Source organism: Osmerus eperlanus, chromosome 13, assembly GCF_963692335.1.
Source record: "Osmerus eperlanus chromosome 13, fOsmEpe2.1, whole genome shotgun sequence".
NCBI lineage: Eukaryota > Metazoa > Chordata > Actinopteri > Osmeriformes > Osmeridae > Osmerus > Osmerus eperlanus.
The window spans coordinates 2,406,341-2,429,067 of record NC_085030.1 but is presented as its reverse complement, the minus strand read 5'-3'; the positions used below and the strand labels follow the sequence as shown (position 1 = coordinate 2,429,067).

The 22,727-nt window shown below is 42.2% G+C and overlaps 1 long non-coding RNA gene across 1 annotated transcript; it reads left to right on the top strand.

Annotated features, from left to right (window-relative positions):
• Positions 1–14,135: 14,135 nt before the first annotated feature.
• On the top strand, positions 14,136–14,753 carry LOC134032136 (uncharacterized). Its single transcript, XR_009931992.1, has 3 exons — positions 14,136–14,341; positions 14,435–14,537; positions 14,725–14,753. It is a non-coding gene; the product is annotated as an uncharacterized LOC134032136 (long non-coding RNA).
• The last annotated feature ends 7,974 nt before the right edge of the window (positions 14,754–22,727 follow it).

Here is a 22,727-nt window from a genome sequence, read left to right as displayed (position 1 = left end):
CCGGTGGGACAACACCACACGGAGACAGTTTATGCTGATGAGGATGAAGGCAATGCTTCAAGATGTACAAAAGTGTCTAGACGGTGTGGTAGGCCTGATGAGAATGGACTGGCCATTGCTCTCAGGACGCATAGTCCATCACGTCAATAACTGCAGATAAGAAAAACAGGAAGCGGAGGCCCAGGATCCCGAGAACCCGACACCCCAGGCCCCAGTGATGTTCCAGCCACCACCCCAACCTCCTGCTCCACCAGGACCCATGCAAGCAGCACCAGTCAACCCCCCAGATACCACCCTGCCACCAATCCAAGGGCATGGTGGCCCCTCAGATGACAACTATCAATCCTGGAAGGGAAGAGGTGGACCCACACAACGTAGGGGGAAACCCCGTGGAGGAGGAGGACGAGGCCCACCCTCGTCACGGGATGGACAAATACAGCCCAACCCCAACCCAACTGACAATCAGCAAGGATGGGAGTGCTGGGGTTGTGGACGACACGGACATTTCAAGAGAGAATGTCCACAGAACCCATATGCAACGCCAGCTGAAGACTGGCAATAGAGGGGCCCAGAAAAGCCTGAGGGGGAAACAATGTCACCCGTAATCTCGTTACAACCACGAGACGAACCCACCATATCTGTTACAGTGCATGGCCGAGAACTTGCCTTCATGGTGGACACGGGAGCGACATATTCATGCATTGGCAAAAATGGCTTCAACCTCCCCCTCTCAAGTTCATCCATCCGAACTATTGGCTATTCTGGGAAACCTCAAGTAACACCATTAACGGAGCCATTCACAATACAAAATGTCTTAAGTCCATTAACCCTTGTGTTATCTTCGGGTCATTCTGACCCATCAGCCGTGTGACCCACCGTCGTATTGCGACAAATTTACCTCATACAAAAACAAAGTGAAGCATTTTCTTTTAACCGTTGGGCTGTCTCAGACCCCCCACATTGCAAAGGTTAAAAGAAAATTATTTTTATTAGTTTTTGTATTGGGTAAAACTGGGTAAACACAATGATGGTTCGTTATGAACCTTTGGGTCATGTGACCCGAAGGCAGCACAAGGGTTAATGAATGCAACAGCAGAAAATCCCCACAGCCAGACACCACAGCTAGCGTACTGGCTACATTTGTGGCCCCACAAGAATCTTTATTGGTCCAATCATGGAAAACTGGGAACCATGGGTCCAAGCGTTAGTAGGGACACCTAAATCGCAACAAATGCCGCTTCACTGTACTCTTCTGTACGACGAACATCAAAGCCACATGGACTATGCAGACTGTTGGATAGAATTGCTTAAAAAAAAAAAAAAAAGTACTCTATCATCAACCAGGATATCTGTGTAGGCCCCGAAGGAGCTGCCACAGCTATAACACTCTCACCAAAATTACAAGAATGGTACCAAGTACAGGATTCTACTCCTACGTTACATTAATGACAACTGAAGGCCATAGATCTCGTGAATTAGGACCAATAATAAAAGTAGCTTTAGAGGTATTAGAATGGAGGCCCACAAATAATACACACATCCCTTGACGCACGTTATTCTAGAACTTCAAGACAAGTTACAGTGTAGGGACAGCTGAGACAGTGGTAGTGAATATAAAAACACCAACAGAACTATGTAAATGTAAAATCTAAAATAAAATGTAATGTCTTTTTGTTGTCAGTATTTGTTAATACAGGTATCCCCAACGTTATGGTACCCTACCAGAGACAACACCCTCTCCGACACCACGCTATAAACAGGATTAGACCCACTATTAAGGGTCTAGTGACTGCAGGAGCACCGATAGAAACAAAAGCTCCTGTGATACACCCATCTTTCCAATAAAGAAGCCACACTAATGATTATCAATTGATCTGTGGGTTATTAACTTCACTGGAGACTTTCCAAAGGCAATTGTCTTTGATCCACACATTACTTTACAACATTCCGTCAGGCACAAAATGATAAACAGTTGTTGACCTGTGCTCTGCATTTTTATGTTTCAGTACATCCAGACTCACGATACCCGTTTGCTTTCACCTTTGAAGGTAAACACAGTACTTAAACCCTATTACCCCAGGGATTCCTGGACAGCCCAGCTGATTTTGATCAATGTTGGCCCAGGACCTGCAGAATCTGCAGGTTACCAGTACTGTTATCCAGTAGGCTACATAAAGTAAGTAGAGACAAGTTACAATTTTGTCAGACGACAGTTGATTATCTAGGCAGGTGGCATAGTGGGGATAGGAGACAGATAGCCTTGTTACAGATAGAAGCCATAGCCAAGGCTCCGAAACCTCAGACGATAGGGTAAATGCTTACCTTGGTGGGAATGGCGGGATACAGCAAACCATGGATTTGTGATTATGCCCTCAAATCAGCACCTTTGCGAGCCCTTACTAGGGCGGCAGGGCAGACAATGCTGCTATATTGCAGTGGACCGAAGAGGCGGAGGGAGCTTTTTAGCTCTCAAAAGTGACATGCACTCCGCCTCCGCCCTTGGCAATCCCGTGTACTCAAAACCATTTCATCTATATGTTGCAGAACGATCTGGATATGCTACTGCTGTATTGTTACAGGACACGTCCATGGGGAAACAACCTTAGCCTATTACAGTACAGAACTAGATAGAGGCAGGACTGCCACCCTGCTATCAGGGACTGGCAGCCGCTGCTTTTATTTTCCAACAAGCATCATCACTGACGATGGGACACCCAGTAACTTTCTACACATCCCATCAACTATACGCCTTACTCACAAACCCACATTTTGTCTTAACACAGGCCGGAAGACCTGATTACGAGGTCGTACTGTCTGCACCAGAACTACCCATTCAAGGGTGTGGCACGGTGAACCTGGCAACTACCACACACCTGAGTTCAAGTAACTGATGTATTTGCTAGTAGGAATGCGCATGGTGGTCACCATTGCGCCAGGGGGATAATATATGTCATCTTTAGGCCGTATGGGCGACACCATATTTGAAGCTGCAGTCGATAGTGTACTTTGCACATTATGATATTTCTTAGTTCAGTTTCTGCTCCCATTTCACACAGTCCAACACCAGACGGACCATTTAGGCATCTTATAGACCAGTGCTTCTCAATATTTTTTCAATAATGTACCCCCTATACATTTTTTCTCAGCCAAGTACCCCTTGACTGGCCCCAAACATGGTTGATAAAAACTATATAAATAATATATATACATATGTATATCATGGTCAGGGTGAATACTCAATTCTGATTGGCTGCAGGGGTGGTGCACACCTACTAAGTAGCTCCAGAGAAACTGTTCACCGTTCCAAATTAGTGCGCTGACTACATAGTATGAGCCTGTTAAGTGTCTGAAATAAGTAACCATAACAACAGGGCCACAAAGCCTCCATTTACAATTTTAAAAGACTTTAACAAGTCAAAAGGTAATTACAACAATGAGTGACTTCAATATTTCTTTTAACCTTTTCTGAATTTACGGTGTCAGTGTCACGTAACCGCTTATCTCACATCCCCTTCACTATTCATTGCGCTAGTCAATCTACTTCAGATAGGCTGCTGCACAACATGCCGATTATTTTGTTAGTAAAAATCTTGCTTTGGGGACAATGAAATGGCTAGCTAGCTAGTCTTCTTGTTCAAACATTGTAGTATAATTTTAGCCATCATGGAAGATTTTGTATCTATTTTTAAATAAACTTGTTTATATAAATCTCACCTACCCCTTGCAGTACCCCCATTTGAGAATCACTGTTATAGACTGTGTAGACAAGACGCAACAACGTATAGGAAGACTGAGATACTAAGTGATCTGTCGGTTCAGTAGATGGGTAGAGAGGCAGTGCCAACTGCAGATCCAGATTCCCGATCAGTAGCAACATTTTCTGTGTAGAGGTTTTTCTGAGACTTGGGATCGCAATGGACCGCATTTTGTGGCCGAAACATTTAAATTGGCATTCAAACTGTTAACAACCAGACAAAGGTCTGGCTGTGTTTATCATCCACAGTCACAAGGGACAGTCGAGAGAGCAACGGTACCTTGAAAATCAAGGTAACAAAGATCATGGCTGATGGTAAGTTAAACTGGGTAGGCCTACAGACCTTACCGCCCGAGTACCAACCGCCTGAATACTAACCACCTGAGTACTAACCACCTGACATTTCGAACACTGCATGAGACGCTACTGGAAGACTTTTTCCAGTTCCTTATTTAAGAGGACCCCTTGAGGGTCCTCCCCTCAATGGATGTGGAGGGAGGTAGTGTTTCAACAGGCGAAAGGTGCCACAAAGGAAAAGGAAGCAGAAATTCCAGAGAACCTGCTGACGGTTGCACCTGGAGATTGGGTCTACGGCTGAATGACCAACAACCCAGACCGCCGGCAGAGACCCATCTCCACCAGCCCTACTGGTTCAAGCCCGGTGTGGCTACCATCATTCAGCACACCAGGACCAGCACACCGAATCCAGCGGCTCGATGACCCAGGAACCACCAGACTACGATCCAATGACTAACCACCACCTCCAGGAGTCCAGACCATGGAAGTTGAAGCAGAGGATCCAATGGGAGGAAAATCCCAGATGGAGACACGGATGAAGATACGACAAGCTGCTCACCGGACCCTGGACCGCTGAGACCACACGGCGAATTGGAGACGTGTCACTGGCGAAATTTAAGAGCCGCCAGTGACGAGGGTCCAAAAAGACATCCCAACGTTTCAATACTGCATTGAGAGGACACGCACTTCTAGGGTGGAGGCGTCATTACAAGGAAAAACTAGAGAGGGTACAATTTCTGGGGAAATTGTAGGGTGTGCTTGCTTGCGTCGGTTGCACAGGGGTCCGTTTTTTAATGACATTTTTACAACTGATATTTCTGTATATTTTATCTAAAAATGCATAGGGCCTACTTATTATTTATAAAGATTACATAGATTTAAAAGCATCTTTTTTTTGCTGCTCATTTACAACTCAAAATACGAGTTAAGTGTAGAATGAAATATGATGTCTTCTCATTTCCCCTGCAAGAGGCAGCCTCATAGCTGAATCAACGAATACATTTGGCAGACCGGTGTAAAAATTGACCTAATCTCTATGAATTAAACGTCCTTTTAAGTTTTCCCTTCTCATGATATTTTCAGGCATTTAGCCTACTCATATTGCATTCATTCATGAATAAAGAACCCCCTTTGAAGATTATTCTACGACGTTACCGGCAGTAGAAGATGGAATCGCGATTCAAACATTACCATCTGCTAACTGAAAAAATGCCCTCAAAAACCTAAATAAGCTTGACATTTATTTAGTGGAAAATCGCTCATTCATAAAAAGCTCACTGGTAGCGATCATTGTCAGTAACAACGCAAAATGCGATATAGCCCTGTGTGGAGAAGCTGCCCCGGTAAATTCTACTACGGTACAGTACTAGACTACTGTGTTCGTCTTGGTAGCGATTGCGTTGGTTGAATTCGATTTAACGTTCCGTTGTAAGGTTTAGGCTGAAATTAATTATTTTCATGAACAGATGGACAAAGTTTAGGCTGTGGCAATGAAGTTCAGGTTAGTGGTCAGAGACTTTTGATTTAAGTAAGGGGAGTGCCGAACATGTTCTGTCGCCGTTTGATTTCCTAAACAGCTGTGTACTGTAGATGTTTTTGTAGTGTGTCTCGCGTAGGCTACAGCGTTGCAGTGAGCAACACTGGTTTGAAACCACAGGTAATGGTAATTTCACCAACAAATCGTTTACTAATGTCAGAATAAATCCTACAACGAAAATATATATGTGAGGAATGTTTATTTTAACGATTGAAAACAGATAACGCTACATCATAGACTACTGTAGTATGTGTTGCCCGGGCAACACAGGCTAATGTCATGATGCTAATACGTCAGTGAAATAGTAGACTACTGTTTCCGAAAGTAGATGTACTTCCTTAATAATATCAGCTTATACTGTACATTACACATCACAATTGTGTGTCATATCACGAAGTAATAAATAGTTATCACCCTGGCCTCTGCTTGTGGCGTTTCTGCAGCTGCCTTCCAGTAAAGCTATAGTTAGCCTAGCTATCTCCCAAGTTAACAGATGCGAAACGAATGTTCTGCCAAAGGTAGTCACGCGTGTTTTCGTGACGTTAGTGACGTTAGTAACGTCAGTGACTGTGGCTAGCAAATTAGCCACCGTTAGCTTCACTTTTCGCCACAAAAACTTAATTTCCACTTAAACCATACAACGGAACGTAAATTCCAATAGAAGCAACTCAATCGCTACCAAGACGAAACTTTTGACACCTACGTTGTCTATGTAGGCCAAATATTGACTGAGTTTTAGGGGGGCAAAAAGACATAAAAATAATAATAATAATAATAATAACTAGAGAGGGTACAATTTCTGGGGAAATTGTAGGGTGTGCTTGCTTGCGTCGGTTGCACAGGGGTCCGTTTTTGAATGACATTTTTACAACTGATATTTCTGTATATGTTATATAAAAATGCATACTTATTATATATAAAGATTACATAGATTTAAAAGCATATTTTCTGCTCATTTACAACTGAAAATACGAGTGAAGTGTAGAATGAAATAGATGTCTTCTCATTTCCCCTGCAAGAGGCAGCCTCATCGTTGAATCAAAACTAATAAATTTGGCAGACCGGTGTTAAAATTGACCTAATCTCTATGATTTAAACGTCATTTTAAGTTTTTCCCTTCTCATGATATTTTCAGGCATTTAGCCTACTCATTGCATTCATTCATTAATAAAGAACCCCCTTTGAAGATTATTCTACGACGTTACCCGGCAGTAAAAGATGGAATTGCGATTCAAACAGTACCATCTGCTAACTGAAAATATGCCCCCAAAACGTAAATAAGCTTGACATTTATTTAGTGGAAAATCGCTCATTTATAAAAAGCTCACTGGTAGCGATCATTGTCAGTAACAACGCAAAATGCGATATAGCCCTGTGTGGAGAAGCTGCCCCGGTAAATTCTACTACTACGGTACTACTGCTGTGTTCGTCTTGGTACTGTAGCGATTGCGTTGGTTGAATTGGATTTAACGTTCCGTTGTACGGTTTAAGCTGAAATTAATTATTTTCATGAACAGATTGACAACGTTTAGGCTGTGGCAATGAAGTTCAGGTTAGTAGTTAGATAGACTTTTGATTTAAGTAAGGGGAGTGCCGAACATGTTCTGTCGCCGTTTGACTTCCTAAACAGCTGTGTAAGTTAGATGTTTTTGTCGTGTGTCTCGCGTAAGCTACAGCGTTGCAGTGAGCTACACTGGTTTGAAACCACAGGTAATGGTAATTTCACCAACAAATCGTTTACTAATGTCAGAATAAATCCTACAACGAAAATGTATATGTGAGGAATGTTTATTTTAACGATTGAAAACAGATAACGCTACATCATAGACCACTGTAGTATGTGTTGCCCGGGCAACACAGGCTAATGTCATGATGCTAATACTTCAGTGAAATAGTAGACTACTGTTTACGAAAGTAGATGTACTTCCTTAATAATATCAGCTTATACTGTACATTACACATGACAATTGTGTGTCATATCACAAAGTAAAATGAGTAAATAGTTATCACCCTGGCCTCTTTGCTTGTGGCGTTTCTGCAGCTGCCTTGCAGTAAAGCTATAGTTAGCCTAGCTATCCCCCAAGTTAACAGATGCGAAACGAATGTTCTGCCAAAGGTAGTCACGCGTGTTTTCGTGACGTTAGTGACGTAGTGACGTTAGTAACGTCAGTGACTGTGGCTAGCAAATTAGCCACCGTTAGCTTCACTTTTCGCCACAAAAACTTAACTTGAGCCTAAACCATGCAACGGAACGTAAATTCCAATAGAAGCAACTCAATCGCTACCAAGACGAAACTTTTGACACCTACGTTGTCTATGTAGGCCAAATATTAACTGAGTTTTAGGGGGGCAAAAAGAAATTAAAAAAAAAATAATAATAATATATATGTGAGAGAACAAAGGTTGTGCTCTCGCCGAAGGCTTGAGCACACCCAATAATAATATATATGTGAGAGAACAAAGGTTGTGCTCTCGCCGAAGGCTTGAGCACACCCAATAATATATATGTGAGAGAACAAAGGTTGTGCTCTCGCCGAAGGCTTGAGCACACCCAAAAAGCGTCAGCGAGATGAGGTGATGGCACTTCAGCACCAAAAACAGGTGCTGACTTGCAAGAATGAGAGGCTGAGTATGACGTTGGATAACCTGCAGCGACGTTGGGGTGAATATCAACCTGTGCACCCAACGGTTCCACCAACACAAGCTTATTATGAGTACGAGTGATTGTATTCCTAAAGAGAAGCCTTGGCTGTGGAGGATGTCATCCGACCACTTGGTCTGACCCACCCTGGACAATTGTGTTCCCCAATTGCATATACTGCCCACTCTTGGACGCCCCTCCTTGGAGAACCAGCCCCTTCCCCAGAACCTCATCACACATCCCCTTATCCCAGAACCTCATCACACATCCCCTTATCTCTGAACCTCATCACACATCCCCTTATCTGTGAACCTCATCACACATCCCCTTATCCCAGAACCTCATCACACATCCCCTTATCCCTGAACATCATCAGACATTCCCCTTTTCCTTGGACATCATCAGACATTCATCTTCATCATCCAGTATTAGTCACAATGTTTCACAGTCACGCACCGTTATTATTAATTGGATGGAGCGCAACCCCACTGTCTCAATTCATTCAGATTCAAATATACAGTGGTCCATAAATATTTGGACATTGACACAATTTTCATCATTTTGGCTCTGTATACCACCACAATGGATTTGAAATGAAACAATCAAGATGTGCTTTAAGTGCAGACTTTCAGCTTTAATTTCAGGGTATTTACATCCAAATCAGGTGAACGGTGTAGGAATTACAACACATTTTATATGTGGCCCCCCCCTTTTTAAGGGACCAAAAATAATTGGACAAACTAACATAATCATAAATCTAATTGTCACTTTTAATACTTGGTTGCAAATCCTTTGCAGTCAATGACAGCCTGAAGTCTGGAACCCATAGACATCACCAGACGCTGGGTTTCGTCCCTGGTGATGCTCTGCCAGGCCTCTACTGCAACTGTCTTCAGTTCCTGCTTGTTCTTGGGGCATTTTCCCTTCAGTTTTGTCTTTAGCAAGTGAAATGCATGCTCAATTGGATTTAGGTCAGGTGATTGACTTGGCCATTGCAGAACATTCCACTTCTTTCCCTTAAAAAACTCTTTGGTTGCTTTCGCAGTATGCTTCGGGTCATTGTCCATCTGCACTGTGAAGCGCCGTCCTATGAGTTCTGAAGCATTTGGCTGAATCTGAGCAGATAATATTGCCAGAAACACTTCAGAATTCATCCTACTGCTTTTGTCAGCAGTCACATCATCGATAAATACAAGGGAACCAGTTCCATTGGCAGCCATACATGCCCACGCCATAACACTACCTCCACCATGCTTCACTGATGAGGTGGTATGCTTTGGATCATGAGCAGTTCCTTCCCTTCTCCATACTCTTCTCTTCCCATCATTCAGGTACAAGTTGATCTTGGTCTCATCTGTCCATAGGATGTTGTTCCAGAACTGTACAGGGTCTTTTAGATGTTTTTTGGCAAACTCTAATCTGGTCTTCCTGTTTTTGAGACTCACCAATGGTTTACATCTTGTGGTGAACCCTCTGTATTTACTCTGGTGAAGTCTTCTCTTAATTTTTGACTTTGACACAGATACGCCTACCTCCTGGAGAGTGTTCTTGATCTGGCCAACTGTTGTGAAGGGGTTTTTCTTCACCAGGGAAAGAATTCTTCTGTCATCCACCACAGTTGTTTTCCGTGGTCTTCCGGGTCTTTTGGTGTTGCTGAGCTCACCAGTGCGTTCTTTCTTTTTAAGAATGTACCAAACAGTTGATTTGGCCACACCTAATGTTTTTGCTATCTCTCTGATAGGTTTGTTTGGATTTTTCAGCCTAACGATGGCTTGCTTCACTGATGGTGACAGCTCTTTGGACTTCATATTGAGAGTTGACAGCAACAGATTCCAAACACAAATACCATACTTGAAATGAACTCTAGACCTTTTATCTGCTCCTTGTCAATGAAATAACGAACTCCCATGAGGGAATAACATACACCTGGCCATGGAACAGCTGAGCAGCCAATTGTCCAATTACTTTTGGTCCCTTAAAAAGGGGGGGGGGCACATATAAAATGTGTTGTAATTCCTACACCGTTCACCTGATTTGGATGTAAATACCCTGAAATTAAAGCTGAAAGTCTGCACTTAAAGCACATCTTGATTGTTTCATTTCAAATCCATTGTGGTGGTATACAGAGCCAAAATGATGAAAATTGTGTCAATGTCCAAATATTTATGGACCTAACTGTATGTCATCTCCATGTTCTTGTTCCCCTGTTCTGTTTTAGTTTGTTGTCACCATATTGTATTGTTTTGTTTTGTTGTCATTGCAGCAGTTTTTGTATTAATGTCATTGTTTGTTTTGTTTGTCGTGTATACTGTTCAGAGATGCCCTTAAAGTTTAGGCCCTCAGCACAAGGATGCAAGGTTATGTGGGATGTGTAAAGGTGTTAGTGTTAACTGCAACTTACTTCTGCAGGGTACAGTAGCGATACAAGACCATGTTGCTCACAAGACCATCATAGGACCAACAGACCTTGTGTGAGAGATATTAGCTGTCATGATGAAATGTAACAAACACTTATGCTAATGAAACGGACCAATTTTAATATAAGGATTAGAACCTCAGTGCTGAGCTACTCATTGTGGATGGTGGATGGATCGTCACCCCAAACCCTATTACTTAACACCCCGCTATGCGTTGCAATAAGCTGATAGCTTAATCAAGTGTTGGAAAGAAGGAAAGTCCACCAGGTCGCCACGGTTGAGCTTCGCACATGATGACATTTATGTTTAAGATTGAAATTAATAATACCCTGTTCCGTATTTGTGATGGTTCTACTGTTACAATGCATACTTGGGAAGTGTATGATTTAGTTGCCTAAGGTGTTTTTGAAAGTTTTGTATTCAATCAGCATTTATGTTCTTCCAGTGTTGTTTCTATTGAATAATTACAGTAGTGTTTCCAGTATGGGTTGTGTTGGGACTTTGTCAGTCCCACAGGGGGAAATGTTGTAGAAAAAACATCACACTGCTGTAATTATGACGATGGAGAAATTATCATGGTTTATAAGATTGATATAGAACCACTTAATCACCTTTTTTACTTGTATACGCTATATTATTGAAAATCAGATGCAAAGCTGTTGATGGATTAGAATTGCCACTAAAACATGGCCAAATGTGGAAGTCCAGATACATGGGGTTTGAGTGCCAGAGAGAAAAGAATGTGTGTAGGCCTCTCCCATGAAGGACTACATAGCCCAGATATTGAGAACTACAACCGCCTGATGTCAGGGGACAGATTTATGTCCTTAGACTCAGTATCCCTGTGCAGCTGGGCTGCATAGCCCCACGTGGGCCTTGGAAAGAGAAAGTAGGGGGAATGTACGGGCAATGTAAATTTTGTGACCATTGACCAACCAGGCGTGAAATGCATACATGCATCTGTGACCAGAGATAATGTACCAATGACAAAAGATATCAAAATAATGGAAAGCATATATATAGACAAATGTCCGGAGAAAAAGCTAGTCAGACTCCGGGGTCTACTCACGTTTGTTGGAATCGTTCCTCTGTGTTGGATTCTAATAAACACTTTGCATCATACTTTGCTGCCTTTTCCGTGCTGTTTTAAAAACTTGGATATTGGATGAAAACTTGGATATTGGATACAAATTTGGATTATTGTACTACGACATAACCCGCGACGTTACCTTCTGGCAACGTTGTACCTTGGTCGGCTGGTTACGTTATTTTTAGACCCGTGGACAACGTTTCCGCGACGTTGTACCTTGCTCGGCTGGTTACGTTATTTTTTGGTCCCCTGGACAACGTTGCCGCGACGTCGTACCTTGGTCGGCTGGTTACGTTATTTTTAGACCCGTGGGCAACGTTGCCGCGACGTTGTACCTTGGTCGGCTGGTTACGTTATTTTTTGGTCCCATGGACAACGTTGCCGCGACGTCGTACCTTGGTCGGCTGGTTACGTAATTTTTTGGTCCCGTGGACAACGTTGCCGTGACGTCGTACCTTGGTCGGCTGGATAAATTAATGTTGGTACCATGGGTTAAGTTGCGGTTAAGTCGCTCTTTGGTCGCAGGACAACGGATCTCGAGTGCAATATAGTGGTTTATCCAGAGATGGAAAGATCACACTGGACTGCTCTCAGTTCTGACACTTTTGCAATGTAGTCATAGTCTACATGAATTTCAATCACACACAATATTAAATGTTGCACCCAGCACGTATAAATGTAGACAATGCATGTAATTCATGTGCAGCTCAGCCCCAGCATGTCATTGGTCATCAATGTTCTCATATGCAGAAACATAGCTTTAATAAATAAAAGACTGAATTTGGAATATAATTTAGTCTTTCATTCTTTACTATAAACATGTACAAAAGCAATCAATGTGTGATGTGTAACATGATTAAGCAAACATTCTTTGTATAGCACACCAAAGCTGTATGACACACAATGCAAATTTGTGCTCCAATAATTTTTGTGATACAAAATTGTTAAATGTGACCAAAAGGTAAGCGACTCTTAAGAGTTTCTTTTCCAAAGACAAGTCATCACAGAATATTACAATTCTTCCTTAGCAAACCTGCCCCTCAGTCTGCCCCTGAGCAACAACTTTGCGCATGCCCATTTCAACGCATCGCTGAAACTGGGGTTTCAGAAGAGATTTTGCAGGGGTTCAACACCGTCTTGTACGCATTGGATTTCAACTGGAAATTAGCTACTTCAAAGGTGAGTTTCTTTACAGAAATAGTTTAAATATATAAACATATTTTCAGAAATTGGATGGGGCATGCTAATACGTATATGTTTGAAATTTAGGCTATTTAGCCTGTTTATGTGCTATCAGATTCACATTGTTTACGTTAGGATTTCGCTAGCTACAGTACAGTAGAGGTTAAACCCTCCAGAAAGTTATGTTGAAATACTGAAAATGCATAGGCCTATATGTTATCAAAGTTTAGCGTCTCACAAATCACCCACAAAAGAATCAGTGAAAATAAACGTTAAGAACTGTTAAAAAACCTTGTCCCAAAATAGTTTATTTAGCCCGGAATTTTCAAAGACTGTGGTGCTAGCGTGGCTGATCACGTTTTAATCACAGTCGGTCATGGCATGCACAGCAATGGCGTCTATAAAAGTATCATGTCACTAATTTTTCCAATTTGTACATGACATCTGTTTTTGGATAAGTTTATTCGTTTTAACCTTTAGATGCGTGAGTTCTAAATATTTCCGACGCTTCCACCAGTTATTTTTCCAAAACGGCAGCTAGGTAGCTTCTGTTACCTAGCAACCTAGCATAATACTCGTAGCAATGCTACTACCTGCTAGTGTTACTTGTTAGCCTACTAATTGTAAATTTTGAAGCCATACTATAGCGTTTGTCATATAGTTTTTGTCTATCGGAAAACAGTCGGTTGGAATGTTCAGAATCACACATGTGCGACGCTACGATGTGGGGCCCTGCTTTCGAACGATCACATATGTGCAATGCTACTCCTTTAATATCAATATGCTATAACTATGTACATAAACTACATTCAATTTTCATTTCTGTACAGATTATCCTACCACTGTCACACGGCCTAGCCTGTGTCCCTGGGAAATGATGGTAAAGTAATGAATGACCGTTTAAAACAGTGACAATAATTGTATGAGCCATGGCAACCTAAAGGCTATTTTTTGAAGCAAAAGCATGACTTAAAACTTTTGCATCACCAGATTCCCTACCCCTAGATGTCAACTCTGGTCTGGTGGAGGTGAACCAATTGGGGGCCCAGGAAAACAGCTGGCAGCCAGGCAAGTGCAAATATATGACACTCAAAAAAATATATGCTTTGTATACAACCATTCAAGGTAACATTTGTTATTTACATCAATGTTACAGCTAATCTAGAAGAACCACAGTGTATGCCAATCATGCTAACTCTTGTAAACTTGTTTTACTTGTCTTTAATGACAGACACATTACAGGTTATGCTCCGGAAGATGGGAGACATTGGAGGAGAACCAGCGAGAGGCTCTCCTATTCAGGCGACTACAGGGCAGACACACTGAAGAGGTGCCAGTGATGGACCTACAGGTGGCCCAAACACAGGCTGAACTCCAAGACCTTGAGGAGCGCCTTAAGGTGCTGGAGTTGCGAAAGAGAGTGGTAAGTGTTTGGAGATGCCATGAACTATGGCTTATACGCAGCGTTCAACGTTCACATTGGTGCTGACAATAAGTTCATGACTTCTAATTCCAGACGCTGTGATGAAGTGGAAGACGGGACTGGGAGAGAAAGCTGTGGAGTTCCTCATAGAGGAGACACTCAAACACACCCCGGCAGCCCATTCAAAACAAGCCAGGTGAATGAATCATGATTGCAGCTTCCATATCCAACCTTTCACATAGCTATGTGACAAAAATCTAGAATCACATTTTTTTGATGATGTATATTATTTTAGATGTGATTTTTTTATGACTTGTATAGTGCCTTTTTACACGTGCAATTATGTTGATAGAACACTAACTTATTTTGTGCTTCATTGTCAGGGCCAACAGACAGGACCTGTAGCAGGGACTGGCAGAAGAGTTAAATTCACTGTTTGGCACTTTGTTTGAAATAAAATGACAATGTTACATGGAAATGCTGCCTTGTTTATGATTAGCTGGAGTTAGGCTACACATCACACAAACATAGTCCTCCTAAAGTTGGCTACCATGTAGCCTATTATACAAGAACAAGTAGCATTTTGGGCAAATGAGGTCTGCATATGAACCGCCCCAATATAAGCAGTAGAATTGAGAAATATAGGTTACTTAGTCAACGTTGCAGTTACGGACTGGCAACGTCAGAAAAATTACGTTGCTAGGAGGTCGCGGTTACGGACTGGCAACGTCGGAAAATGACGTTGCTAGGAGGTCGCGGTTACGGACTGGCAACGTCGGAAAATTACGTTGCTAGGAGGTCGCGGTTACGGACTGGCAACGTCGGAAAATGACGTTGCTAGGAGGTCGCGGTTACGGACTGGCAACGTCGGAAAATGACGTTGCTAGGAGGTCGCGGTTACAGACTGGCAACGTCGGAAAATAACGTTGCCACGACGTTGCAGTTACAGACTGGCAACGTCACAAGATTACGTTGCGGTTACGTTCTGGCGTCCCACAGATGCACGGTCCCGCAACGTCGCCAAAGACGTTGCGGCAACGTATGTTTGGTCATCGAGTGACTTTGCGGCAACGTAAGTGCAACGTAACTGTGTTAGCTGGGATCATCTAACAACGCTAAGAGCTGAAATACAATGCGGGAGAAGCTGAAAGCTGAACTGTTAAACAGAAGAAGAAGTAGGCCTAGGCTAGCTAGTCATAAAAACAATATTATAGTCTTAACAGCTGAAATTATAGTTGGGATAGTAATAGCAGTAGCAGATGTGTGCACTGAGTGCGTTTACTCGGCTTTCTTAGTAGGATTCAATGTGTTGATTGAATAAAACATACAGCAGTAGGGCCAGTAGCCCAGCCTACAAACGACTGGTTGAGTGACTGGTGGCGTAACATGTATTCTACTGTAATCTTGCACTTACATAAATGTTGTGTAAAAGTGGTATTTTGATCGATATTGTGAGTACATGAACCCAAATCTGCACGCTTGGCCATGACTACAACAGTGACCTTAAAGAACTACAACTCATTAACTTGTCTAACACGCCCCCGAGCGTGGTGTACTGTGGGAAGGCAAGCGATGCAGAGCGTTAAAAAACGCTGCAGTGTGAACGCAGCGTTACTTTAGCGAGAGTTCCGTACCATTAAGGTGGCTTATTTTAGTTCGAGCTACGTAATCAAGGTAACTTATACTTCGGAACTAGCCTGATCCGTGTCAGGCTAAAAGTCAAGCTAAACTAAAATGTGTTGCAAATAATTTCAAACAGGCGGAAACAGAATCTCTAAAGACAGTTCCGTCGAGTAAATTCCTGCGCGCAAACCACTTTAGTCCGTGTTCGGAAACGTAAATTCAGACTTTTTGAAGTGCAGACATGAATGATTTTGCTACATGTTTACTTCATCTCCAAAAAATATATTAATTTAAATAAACAAGTTAAGAAATAATGTCACATTAACTGTTTTCAAAAGCCATTGGTTAATTGACATAAAATAAGGACTTAGAAACAAGCAGAGCGTCTAGACAAGTTACAATCAATTATGGCGTATCCGTTCTTTGACAACCCTGTGGTGGATGAAGGTGCTCAGATTATACAAAGAGCGTTTATCCCACCAGCCCCAAGGGTCTTCAGAGACAGAAGTAATGCTTCCCTGACCAGTATCTGTGGAAGAAGTATAGGTTCAGCAGGCCCAGCATAGTTTATCTAGATACATTTAATTGTCATTCTTAAAAAAATAAATACATACACAATACAATATATATATATATATATATATATATATATATATATATGAAATAACACTTTAGCAACTCTTAAGGATGGCAATGAACACATAAGAGCAGCCTACCATCCTTTGTAGAAAGTAATAGAAAGGAGAGTAGACTATAATAGTAGAAAGGAGGGTAGTAGACTGCAGTCTATGTAGGTAGGCCTAGAATATGTAGTCTGCTGGAATCACACACAAGGAAGCAAACCGACTGTAGCCAAGCCTTGACACTGTTCAGTCTGTCTGCATCTGTCTATGTCTTTGCATGTGGGACATTCTTGAACGGGCAACTATGCCAGGAAATATGAAGGGTATACCTTGCTCCAAAGCAGTACCTGAATATTATCATCAGTTTTCAGGTAATCTTGAAACACAAAGAATCAAGGAGACTTTTTATTCAATTGTATAAAGTATTTTCATTGTTTAAAGTAGCCTATATGTTGACAAGCCTCTATATTACCTCTCCTCTGGCTTCCCCAATATTATAGGTGCAATATACTGTCCCCATGGGTGTATCCAGGCCCACTGGAAGACTCCATGTCTTCATGGTTGAAAGTGTTTCTAAAATGCCCTCTAGAGTGGCAAAAATTAGACCAAGTGCCCTACTGTCTGCCATTCACATTGTGAAATATGCTTGAGTGCACAGGATGCACCATGCAATTAATGACAGTGTGCCCTCTATAAATGTAAAAACATGTCTTTATGAGTTCCTTTATAGTATAGAAAATGTGATGCAGTACCCTATAAGGTGCCCTTACAATGGCCTAAATTGGACTGTTCCCATGCCCTTACTTCCAATGGAAAAAGGTGCTGTTATGAAGTGCCCTTTATGCTGCCCCTACATGACAGCGTCCCAAATGTTGCCCTTTCCAAAGAAAACAATTAGATTATGTGCCCAACAGTCTCCCCTAATGTCCCCAGTAGGGCATGCTTTCCCAAAGTGAGGCTGTGACAACACTTGGCACAGCCAGTCTGTCACTGTCCAAGCCCCCTCTGGATCTGTGGAGGCAGACTATGTTAATTGGAAATACTCGTAATATAATAATGATAGTCATGCTGAGCAATTTTAAATGACTGTTCTGCCAAACAAAGTGTGCAGTTTGGGTCACCTTCTGATCTAAAAAGTCAGTGCTGGATCTGTGCAATACTAGTCATTTCAGTGAATCCCCATTTAAGTCATGGTTATCTTTCCCTTTTACCTTAAAGCTCAGCATTTAGCCTATCAGTTAATAAATGTGTGTGGCAAAGTTATTTTGAAGTATTTTTTGATTTTGTTCAAGATGTGAAGACAAAAACATTATTAGCCCACATCAAGTGCAATTAACCATGGCCTTCTTCAGTGTTTTGAATTTTATCCTACAATTTTCAATTGCTTCCACGTTCTTTTTTGGGCTATTATTCTCAATCTCCTGTTGAGAATATCGACCATAGGCTAGCCTGTCAGAACGGTTTCAGACAGCTCAGCAAATTACGCTAATTATCAGTAGGCCTAAATGCATATATATATATGTTAAGTAGATTTGGTAGGTCTACAATTTACGCCTTTTTAACGGTCGCAATGGTTTGACAAGTTGTCTCCCTTGCCATGTTAATTGCAAAAAAATCAATTTACGCTGCTGAAACAACACACCTCTGCTGCTTTACGCTATACTTTTTGCGACATAACTCCTCTTTTCGACGATCGCCTGATCTGGGCTGCACAGTCTAACGCTGCGTTCACACTACAGCGTTTTTTAACGCTCTGCATCGCTCGCCTTCCCACAGTACACCACGCTCGAGGGCATGTTAGACAAGTTAATACAGAGTTGTAGTTCTCTAAGGTCACTGTTGTAGTCATGGCCAAGCGTGCAGATTTGGGTTCATGTACTCACAATATCGATCAAAATATCCCTTTTACACAACATTTGAAAGCTGTTTTACATGTTTCACTACTACTGATTCAAACAGAGTCCAATTTTATGAACCATGTGTGTGGCATACGGTTACAGAAATTGTTTTTTATACATGATTGTATAGTTTTGAACGAAGTGTTTCATTTTGCAAAAGATTGGAGGTGTTCTGCTACTTGTGTGTCTAGTTGTGTGAATCGTGTGTTGTGTTTTGACAAAGTGAGCCCTGTTTTCTAAATTGTGCTTAACCCTTGTGCTGCCTTCGGGTCACATGACCCAAAGGTTCATAACGAACCATCGTTGTGTTTACCCAATTTTACCCAATACAAAAACAAATACAAATAATTTTCTTTTAACCATTCCAATGTGGGGGGTCTGAGACAGCCCGACAGTTAAAAGAAAATGCTTCACTTTGTTTTTGTATGAGGTAAATTTGTCGCAATACGACGGTGGGTCACAATGACTGATGGGTCAGAATGACCCGAAGATAACACAAGGGTTAAGCAATTGGAAAAAACTGTAATCGCCATGAAAGTTTGCCCAGACAAGGAATTTACTTTGGCAGGAAGGTGCATTCATTAAACATATAGGAATCTTAAAACTTAAATATGTGGTCTAACTATACAAAAGGAACAAAGTGTAGCTAATACTAAGGGGATTTAGAATAAAAATAAAATATAAAGTAACCATAATTTACAATCTAAAAATACAGATAGTACAAAAAATACAAATAGTACAAAAGATACAAATAGTGCAAATTTCAATGTGGCAAGGTGTCATTGTGCAGATTGTGGTTAAAGTCTTAACAGTGAGCCAGTCAGTGTGAGCCCTTGGCCTTGTTGAAGAGGCCAACAGCGGATGGAAAGAAACTGTTCTTATGGCGTGAGGTTTTGGTCCTGATGGACCGCAGCCTTCTGCCGGAGGGGAGTAGCTGGAACAGGGAGTGACCAGGGTGGGAGGGCTCGGCCACAATCTTCCTCGCTCGCCTCAGGTTCCTCGAGGTGTGCAGGTCCTCGAGGGTAGGCAGATTGCAGCCGATCACCTTCTCAGCAGTGCGGATGATACGCTGCAGTCTGCTCTTGTCCTTGGCAGTGGCAGCAGCGTACCAGATGGTGATGGAGGAGGTGAGGATGGACTCAATGACGGCTGTGTAGAAGTGCACCATCATTGTCTTTGGCAGGTTGAATTTCTTCAGCTGCCGTAGGAAGTACATCCTCTGTTGTGCTTTTTTGGTGAGGGAGCTGATGTTCAGTTCCCACTTGAGGTCCTGGGAGAGGATGGTGCCCAGGAAGCAGAAGGACTCCACAGTGTTGACTGGGGAGTCGCACAGGGTAATGATGAATACAGCAAATCAATATAAAAAACACTATGTAGCAATCATTACACAACCCCCAAAAAATGGGGGTTGTGGGACCACTAAGGCCTATATAAAAGCATCCAAAAACAGCATGTCATGTCACCTTTAAAGTCTACTTCAGAACGTTGCTGCGACGTGCCAACTCGCCGCCATCTTGGGGAGGTAATGACTCGCCTGTAAACCAAGCCGCCACCCCTCGCCCCTCGGCTTGAAGCAACGGCCCCGGTGGATGTAGGTGGTATTGCATTTCTTGTTAGACTTCCGGCTCTTCCGGTCGTTTTTATTCTATTAACTCCAGTCAACATTTACAAAACTATCTCCCCCAACAATTTTTGTTCGATTCTCGAACCTGGCTCATACTACTAGCTTTTTCATAAAATAATTGTTCCTGATTTTTGCTCAATTTGAAACCAATCCGAAATGGGTAAACTAGCACCCCATTTATTTGCTTACGTCAATAAAAGTTGCCTGCAAATGTGCAGAGCACAAAAGTTCACATTGGCCGATAGCCGATTTACCTGGAGCTGAATGAGCCATATTGAATGAGCACAGGGAGAAATGGCTTGAGTTGCCTGCCCTGTTGTAGCAAGTTTAGCAAATGGTTGACACACATACATGAAATGTTGTTAATATAGTTTATTCCCGTTATTTTAAAACAGATTTGATTTTTCTGTCAAGAACGTTTTTACGTTCATGACATGATGGCAAATATTACATTATGTTAAGCGTGAGCATAGATTGTTGACATGTCTATCTGGAGCAAAGACGAAGATTAATACTTTAACTGATAACCACAATGAGAAATGATATAAATATGATTAGTCTTGCCTTCAGAAGCTTTTGTTAAACACACCCATTATTCTTTTTTTTAATCCTGTCATCAAGCCAGACTGCTTTTGTGGGACAATGAAGGTCCTCAGTGACTGTTTCACCCCCACTTATATCTGATGGAAACGTCTTGTATATACCCAGACAGCATTTCCATCTGTGCCAGATCCGTTTTCGAATCAGCAGATTCGCGCAGCAGTCGCACTCACTATGCAGATCTGCACCAAATTTGCGCCAGACCTCTATAGCAATTCTGGCTGTAACATTCCGTCCGGCGGTTGCGGCGCCGATCCGGGGCAGCTGCGCAGACCAGACGCGCCACAACTGAATCGAGTCCGCCCGGCGGGTGTGGGCCGGATCAGAGCCATATACAAATATGATAAAAAATATTTTTCTATGGCTCTGGGCCGGATCCGCGGGAGCTGCGCAGACCAGACGCGCCACAACTGAATCGAGTCCGCCCGGCGGGTGTGGGCCGGATCAGAGCCATAGAAAAAGATGATAATAAATCTTTTTCTATGGCTCTGGGCCGGATCCGCGGGAGCTGCGCAGACCAGACGCGCCACAACTGAATCGAGTCCGCCCGGCGGGTGTGGGCCGGATACGCGGGAGCTGCGCAGACCAGACGCGCCACAACTAACGGAAAGCTTTTCCCCCACATAAACCTGCCACTCTATCTGACTGTAGAGTGGAAGACCGCAGGCTGCACCGTCTTTGTGATTGTTGTGATTTTTGGTAAGTGCATTATAGGCCTAAGTAAAAATGTAAAAGTTAACTGGTGTTGATGTCATGTTAGTCTGTTAAATATTTATATTAAACATAAAAGTTTACAAACTTAGTTTACACCACATTATTCTGACAACCTCAGACGTACGTGCCTAGACAAGCTAGTAGCATATACGGTTAGCTGGTACAGTAGGTTCTTTTAAACAACACAACTAGCTAACACAACACAACTACACAACTAATGTGAACATAAGGCCAAAACGGTTATCTTTGCTTATTATTTACCAACATTGCTGAATATCGTGTCCATTGTGTGTTAGCTGCAACATCGTAGCCATGTTAGCGCTAGCATAGCTAGTTAGCAGAAAAATACAAAATACTACTATAGTAGCCTGCGGGGATCGCTGCTAGCTACTGCTAGCGCCCACTTCTCACGTCCAAATACATTAACTAGTTCGGACGTCAGTACCATATCCAAAGTCTCACTGTATTATACACATATAGTCTTCAACATCAACACACTATGAAATTAAATTTAAATGAACCGGTGCATATTCCCGTAACAATTCCCGTGGTTTTTTTAATGCTGTAATGTTCTCTTTTGCCTGTTTTAAAATAAAATAAAACGTTTGAAAATTACAAATTGCGTGGATATTTGTTTGGCCCATAATAGCCTAAGTATGAATCACAGACCAGGGCCAGATGAGCTCTTGATATGAGTCGCGGATCTGGGCCAGATCCGCACCACACGTCATGGCATTAATAACTGTACTGGGCCACTTCTGGCCCAGATCTGTCTCTGATCCGTAATTCGAACCTGTTCCGGTATTGGGCCGTTGGAAAGGATGAGCCCGGTCCAGGTCCGTTTAGCGGATCTTCGCCAAATGCTAATGAAGACCTGGTCCAAATCTGGCCCAAACACATTTTGCTGTCTGGGTAGGCCTTGTTCTGTTAATATGCCCCTTTCAAAGGCAAATGTTAAATGAAGTATATTTTAGACACACTTCTCAAGCTTTTATTTATTACATTATTTCCAAGTCTTGTTAGATCACAATATATCCATTAATAGGCGTTTGGTTGTGTAGAACATATAAAACACAGGCCACATTTCTACACTGATATGTAAATTGAAGGCCGGGTGAATTTCGAATTTCGGTTGAGGGGCAGTTCTATGGGCATATGTGAAGCCCTCTGTGACATGCTTGCGTGTAAAAAGGGCTATACAAATAAATTTGATTTGATTTCGTGGCATTTCGTTTGAAAATACAGTTGACAGTAAGCTATTGTTAGTCTGCATTATGGAAGATTTCTGTTACCAAAATAACTAT